Genomic DNA, 6305 nt, shown 5'->3' with positions numbered 1-6305 from the left:
TTAGAGAAGAAAAAGCTCCTTTATGTCATCAATAATAAACTGATAGCTTCCTTGTATTTCCTAGAAATTAAGTCAAAAGTATAACTGTTACTCATATGAGGCTATTGATACGGGAGTAAGTTTCCAATATTGAATAATGTAAGTAATGTTATAAACATAATTATAAGGTTGAAAAGAAAATAAAGTGTACAATAGATACACTGTAATTATCTAAATGTTCAATGTTTTACTAATATAAAACTGAGCTAAAAATAGGCTACTGGTATTTTCCGGTATTAGTCTCATATATTAGAGAAAGTGGCCACGGTTCACTAGTTGAGATAATACTGTTAAAGGCGTATAGAGTCCTTTAAGGAAAAGACGAAGTGTTTCATGTCGAATTATTCTCAAGCTATAATAAACGTCGGTTGTAATAGCCACAGGGAATATTGATAACATCATTTATTTTCTTCGTAACTTCATCAATAAATACACAAAGAGAGAAATTTAATTTATTTCTAAAACTTATTTCCGTTAGCATTATGTGTTTCTGTAAAGCTAATCAAAAGTTTATAACCTTGTGCACTGGAGAAATAGTGCACTTCACTTCCATGTCAATATCTGATACTATATTATCCATATCATCACTTAAAACTAGGCCCAATGTATGTCCAGTGAAAGTTGTTGCACAATCAACGTTATTAGCTAAATTATATTTTTCTGATAAGACACTAAAGTCTGAAGCATCAAGATTTGATACGTCATCCCTCCAAAGATTAAAATCTTCACAAATAACAACTTTCGTTTTATTTCCATGTCAGTCAACTCAATGAGCATACTGAACTCCCCAATAAAGATATTTTTATTTGTTCTCGGAGGTCTGTAAACTATTATGATAGATGTTTTTTCGCTTTTGTGTGTAAGATTAATTTCCATATATGAAAAACTTGTTAAAATAGTTCTCTTTATCATCTTAAGATTAGAATAGCTTTTGAGAACGAAAAACCCAACTCCCCCTAATTTGCCTTCTCTCGGAATATGAAAGAAAACATGTGTATTGGGGGTCATTCCATCTATCTTGCCTTGCCGAAGTCATTTAGCCATGTTTCAGGTATAGTTAATATGTAAAAGAAAAATTTGAATGGGCTTAATACAAAAGATTGAATGTTTACATAGCCAAAATTAATGATGATCTTGGTATCCATGATCCGTATTCTCTGCTGGTCTCGTCAATTCCAAATCTAAAATCTATTTCTTAAATTCATAAATGTGATCATTTGTTTCTGTTTGGCTTGGAGCAGTTTGTATATTTCACCTGAGATATTTCCTACACAATCTATTATCAGTTATGAACTTACAGAGTTTTTCAAGATGTCAATACCTCTGACAGTGCAAGCAGGTGATCGCGTGGTACCTATCACACATGGTAGGCTATATGTACTTCATCGCAACATAACTTCATCACTATTATTATGAATAGCCCTCCGAACTCCAGGATCATATTTCAGCATGAAGTTGTAGTCCCATGTGCAGCACTTTTCTTGGATAACAAATTTATCTTCTCTTCTACATTTTGAATATGATACCAAAAACTATTCCTTTGAATCAACACATTAACTATATAATTTTCATCGTTATATAATGTACATGGCTCATCTTTATTTCAGGTTTTAGTTTTCCAGTTTTCCTCGTTTCAGTGTCAGTAACCATGGTTAGAAGCTTATTTACTCCGCCATCTCCGATCCTATCATCAGAAAAATTTAAAAAATTTCCATTTGAATTTGAGCTCGTAATAAGAATTGGCATATCTTCAAGTGTCTTTTCAACCCATTTTTTTTCCTGTCGGTCATTCTCATTGAATCTTGTTGATTGAATTACTAGTCGAGTTTTCCCTTAACTATTTCAGCATGTCATTTTATAATTTTTAGGGGGCCATCGGTGTTAACTTAATTGGTTCCATATTTGCTAGATCAACTTTCTTAGTAAGGTCATTTGCTCTTGGGTCCGTAGCCGATGTAGAATTCGCCGAGTTAACGGTGAGCGTCGGAAGGTTGTTTTCCTTGTCCTATCACACAGGGAAACTTGTGCCCCACAAGACCTAAATGATCTCTTTATCGTATACAGACTTGGGTATCTAGAGTATCATAGTGCGTATTCTACATTAATTATCAAATTCTAGATTATCGAAGTACTTGGAAAGCAAGACAGTTTGCAGTTTCTTATTGAAAACCTTGGTTCCAGTTAAGTGAAACCATCTGTCATCATCCTTGTGTCACCACGATTTGTTGGTTGCAAGATATGTAGCAATTAATTCTCTTAGATGATATAGACTTCCGGTTCTTAACACTGTTTTAGCTTTAATAGTCAGTCATTGTAATTCAATTAGTATAAGAGTGATCTCGGGGTGGGACACCTTTTATCCGTCTTGGTCCTCTGGTTATTAAGTTTTGTAATGTCTTAAGGTGACTGTGGGTAGATCGTTGTAGTAGTCAAACCCAGAAAAAGATAGTATCTTTCTTGTAGTACCCAAGAAACAAATACAATATATACACTTGCGTATATATATATATATATATATATATATATATATATATATATATATATATATATATATATATATATATATATATATATATATATATAAATATATACTGTATATATATATGTATACATATATATATATATATATATATATATATATATATATATATATATATATATATATATATATATATATATATATATATATATACTGTGCTCTATTCGGTGATCGTGTGACTTATAAAGCGGTCTTAATGCCCAAGCTTCAAAATGCCCGCCTGATCTGGGTATTTCGTCTGCTATAGATATGGCAGACGACACCATAATTTATACGATAGATTTCGTAAATATCGAGCACCTTGAATTCCTTTTGGCCACCTTCCATACATTCCAAAACCAAAAGGCGCACAGTAAAAGGTCTCGTTGTAACCCACGATCGGTTTTTGTTTGAGTCGACCTCATTCGTCTATAGTCAATGTTTTGATCATGGAAGTTCAGATGTGAAACACTGACCCATTGGTCTGTTTGATAACGATATAACTATAATATATATGTTATATACATCACGTGTACAGTGGATTTGAGAGGTGTACGTGGTGAAACTCTTTTGGAAAGTGTTAATCAACGCTTTTTAAGGTCAGGAATCGAGTCGAAAATTTGGCGGCTGGTCACTTCATCCTGAAATAGAGCAGGCAGCAGTTTTTATCATCTCTCGGTATTTTCATAAAATCTTTGAAATTGTTGTTTGGAGTGGTCGGATTACACATTTACTAGGGGACGGTAAGTCTATTTAATGTTTCTTTTTTCAATGTGAAAGAATACTTTCCAACCAGTTTTAGGTACTCGTAGGCCTATCAGTAATCTAATCTGGTTTAAGCTTACTACCGGTAGGACTAAACTAGCTTAACTTCTCATTGTATTTTTGGTATATGTTACTGGTTGGTATTAGATTATGAATTCTTATGAGCTCTTGATCGTTGCAATAGGAAATATGAGCATGGCATGTACAATATGCCAACTGTAAGTATTGAGTATTTAATGGAGATTTCAAGATCTGTTGGTACCTTTTGATTAGGCTAAGAGTAACCTAACGTAGGTCTAATGTAACCTGTCCTGCACTTGAAAGGCAGCCGCTAATCCGTGTCTTGGGTATAGTACTGTAGATATCTGTGGAAGTGTAGCTTAGGTCTATTATTATGCCTTGCTTTCCGGAATTAAAACTAGGCCTAAGCTATCCTATATGCCATCCCAAGCTCTTTATTTCAGCTAGTTAATTCTCATTAAATGCCAAAAGTCATGTAATTTAGAATAAGGGATTACTTCTGAATAAATGTCTAAGTTGAATGTTAACATATGTTTGTTTTCATTTAAACGACATTGTTGAAACATTAAGTACATTTAATGGTAAATTTATTTTGTGTTACCCAATTCATGTTTTCTATTCTGATGTATTCGTGTTATGAGGATGTTTCGTCCTTAACTATAATTTTACCGGAATTAATTTGTAGCGGGTTAGGTACATCATATAATTTCTTAAGTAGTTAGGTTAAGGTAAGACAGGGTAAGTTGAGTTAGTTTAGGTTAAGCTAAGTTGGGTTAAGATATTTTTTCATAATTTTTAAACTGTGACCTAACTTCCTTCTGGGGTTCTGGGAAATGTACTAACCTAAGGTACTCCACCTAACCTGACCTAAATTGCTGTGTCCCAATTTACCTGTAACTTTGCCCTCCCCCCCCTTACCCTTGCACACTTTTTTGTTCCATCATTGGTGGAAGAATAGGTAAGCAACATCAGAATATTTTCTGGAAAAGTTTCATGAAAAGAATTAAGTTAGAGGGAAATTTATCTTATAAATACACAAAATGTAATAAAACAGCTTTATCTATAAATGGATATAGGATAGATATATAATACATGAGCCCCAATAATTGACATGGTACACTTTACAAGCATTGATCTCTCGAATAACCTTTGCATTGTTGACTACTTAGGCCTAATCTGTTGAATGACTATGTAAAAGGCCAAAAAAAGAAAAGAAAAAGAAACTATATATACAGCTAAGGTAACTGATAAAACTTCTTCCATGTTATTACATCAGATACAGAACTATAACCTGTGTCATATTTATCCCAGATTGTGTTTTTATAGCTAGTCAGTAGGCCTAAACAGCTGATTATACTCTTTCATAGCTATGTCATTACTAATGTACATTGGCAAAACTCTTTTCTTACTTTGGAAATAGATATTCTGATGGTAGTTGTACTAAAGAAACAGTAATGTACTTGAATGTTAGTTTCATCATGCTGTACTGTCCCCACGTTTAAGGGAGCATCTCCATATCAGTGCCATTGCTAGTTTAATAAATCTGGGAAGCTTTTTTTTTTTTTTGCATTTTCAGAAGTGGCCACTATCTTCCTGTTAGGTTTGTAAATGGAGGTTTTGTGATATTAAAAGTTAGGATATGGTTAGCAATACTGCATGCCGTATAGGTTTGATATAGTACTGTACAAATCATATGCCGTGATTCTAAGTGTTCATGGTAAGAATCTTTTGCAAACAGTTACTCAATATTTTTCAAGTCATGAATAGAATAAAAAAAACTAGGTCAATGCTTACTTTATCATAAAATAAGCATGCAGTAGTTTTATCATCACATGTTATTTTTCTGAAATTGTTGAAAAATGTTGGTTAGGATACGCATGTGATAGTATATTAATGGTATAGCAAAATTTGAAATTTGTTATATAGTTATAGGCCTATGTATAATCTAATCTTGAATAAGCTTTCTAGTCTTATGTTAGCTTCTCATTTATAGGTATAGTAGTAGGTTGGCCAGCACCAGCTACCTGTTGAGATACTACCGCTAGAGAGTTATTGGGTCCTTTGGCTGGTCAGACAGTACTACATTGAATCCCTCTCTCTTGTTATTGCTCAGTGCCTACAGGTACACCGAGGAGGGTTGCCTCTGTCCTCATAGCCTACACCTGACAACACAGAGATTACCAAACAATTCTTCTTTGCTCAAGGGGTTATCTACTGCACTGTAATTATTCAGAAGCTACTTTCCTCATGGTAAGATTAGAAGAGACTCTAACTATGGTAAGCAGCTCTTCTAGGAGAAGGGTGCGGAAAAACCAAATCATTGTTCTCTAGTCGTGGGTAGTACCATAGCCTCTGTACCATGGTGTTCAACTGTCTTGGGGTAGAGTTTTCTTGTTTGAGGGTACACTCGAGCGCACTATTCTATCCTTTGTTCTGTAACAGGAATACAAACCTACGCTCTTTATATGGGTATTGCTTTCGGTGAAGCTGAAAGGACGAGCCATTAGAAAATTACCAAGGGTTAACCACCTATTCCGATAGTTAGTATGGGTTGGGTGTAGTAACTACCCCTCTCGCTCACACATCAGTGATTATTCCTCACTTTGCTTTTGGCTCGGACAATAAATGGTTGCTTCCGGTCTTCATCCGATGTTTTTGTACTGCCATTAATCTTTTTGTGCTTTTACTTCCAGATTGTGTTTGTGTGTGTGAATGTCCTTGCCTGACGGTCATGCGCACTTTTACTGGTCCCGAGAGCCGCCCCTGCCGTACCTTAATGTCATCCAAGGATTGACAGAGGGAATTTCTCTGGAGAGACTTTCCTGGCTTCAAGACTCTTTCTCGACTATGGAAATCCTGAACCAGGAGAAGGTCGCAAAGTATGCCATGCTGGCTACTTTATGGCTTGACCTTTGGTTAGGGTCACTGTGGAACCTGGTGCTGACCGAAGATATTTCTTAGG

At 34.8% G+C, this 6305-nt stretch overlaps 1 protein-coding gene across 2 annotated transcripts in view; it reads left to right on the top strand.

Annotated features, from left to right (window-relative positions):
• Window positions 1–2870: 2870 nt before the first annotated feature.
• The window catches only part of LOC137644954 (uncharacterized), a 376735-nt gene continuing 373300 nt past the window's right edge, over window positions 2871–6305 (top strand). Inside the window, exon 1 of one of the 2 annotated variants that reach the window (XM_068377830.1) lies at window positions 2871–3300. The gene's annotated coding sequence lies outside the window, so the exon portion shown is untranslated. The remainder of the gene's footprint in view (window positions 3301–6305) is intronic. The other variant, XR_011045240.1, reaches the window with a different exon arrangement.

Source organism: Palaemon carinicauda, chromosome 8, assembly GCF_036898095.1.
Source record: "Palaemon carinicauda isolate YSFRI2023 chromosome 8, ASM3689809v2, whole genome shotgun sequence".
NCBI classification, from domain to species: Eukaryota; Metazoa; Arthropoda; class Malacostraca; order Decapoda; family Palaemonidae; genus Palaemon; species Palaemon carinicauda.
Note: the sequence above shows the minus strand (reverse complement) of the source record. Positions and strands in the feature narration are given on the sequence as shown.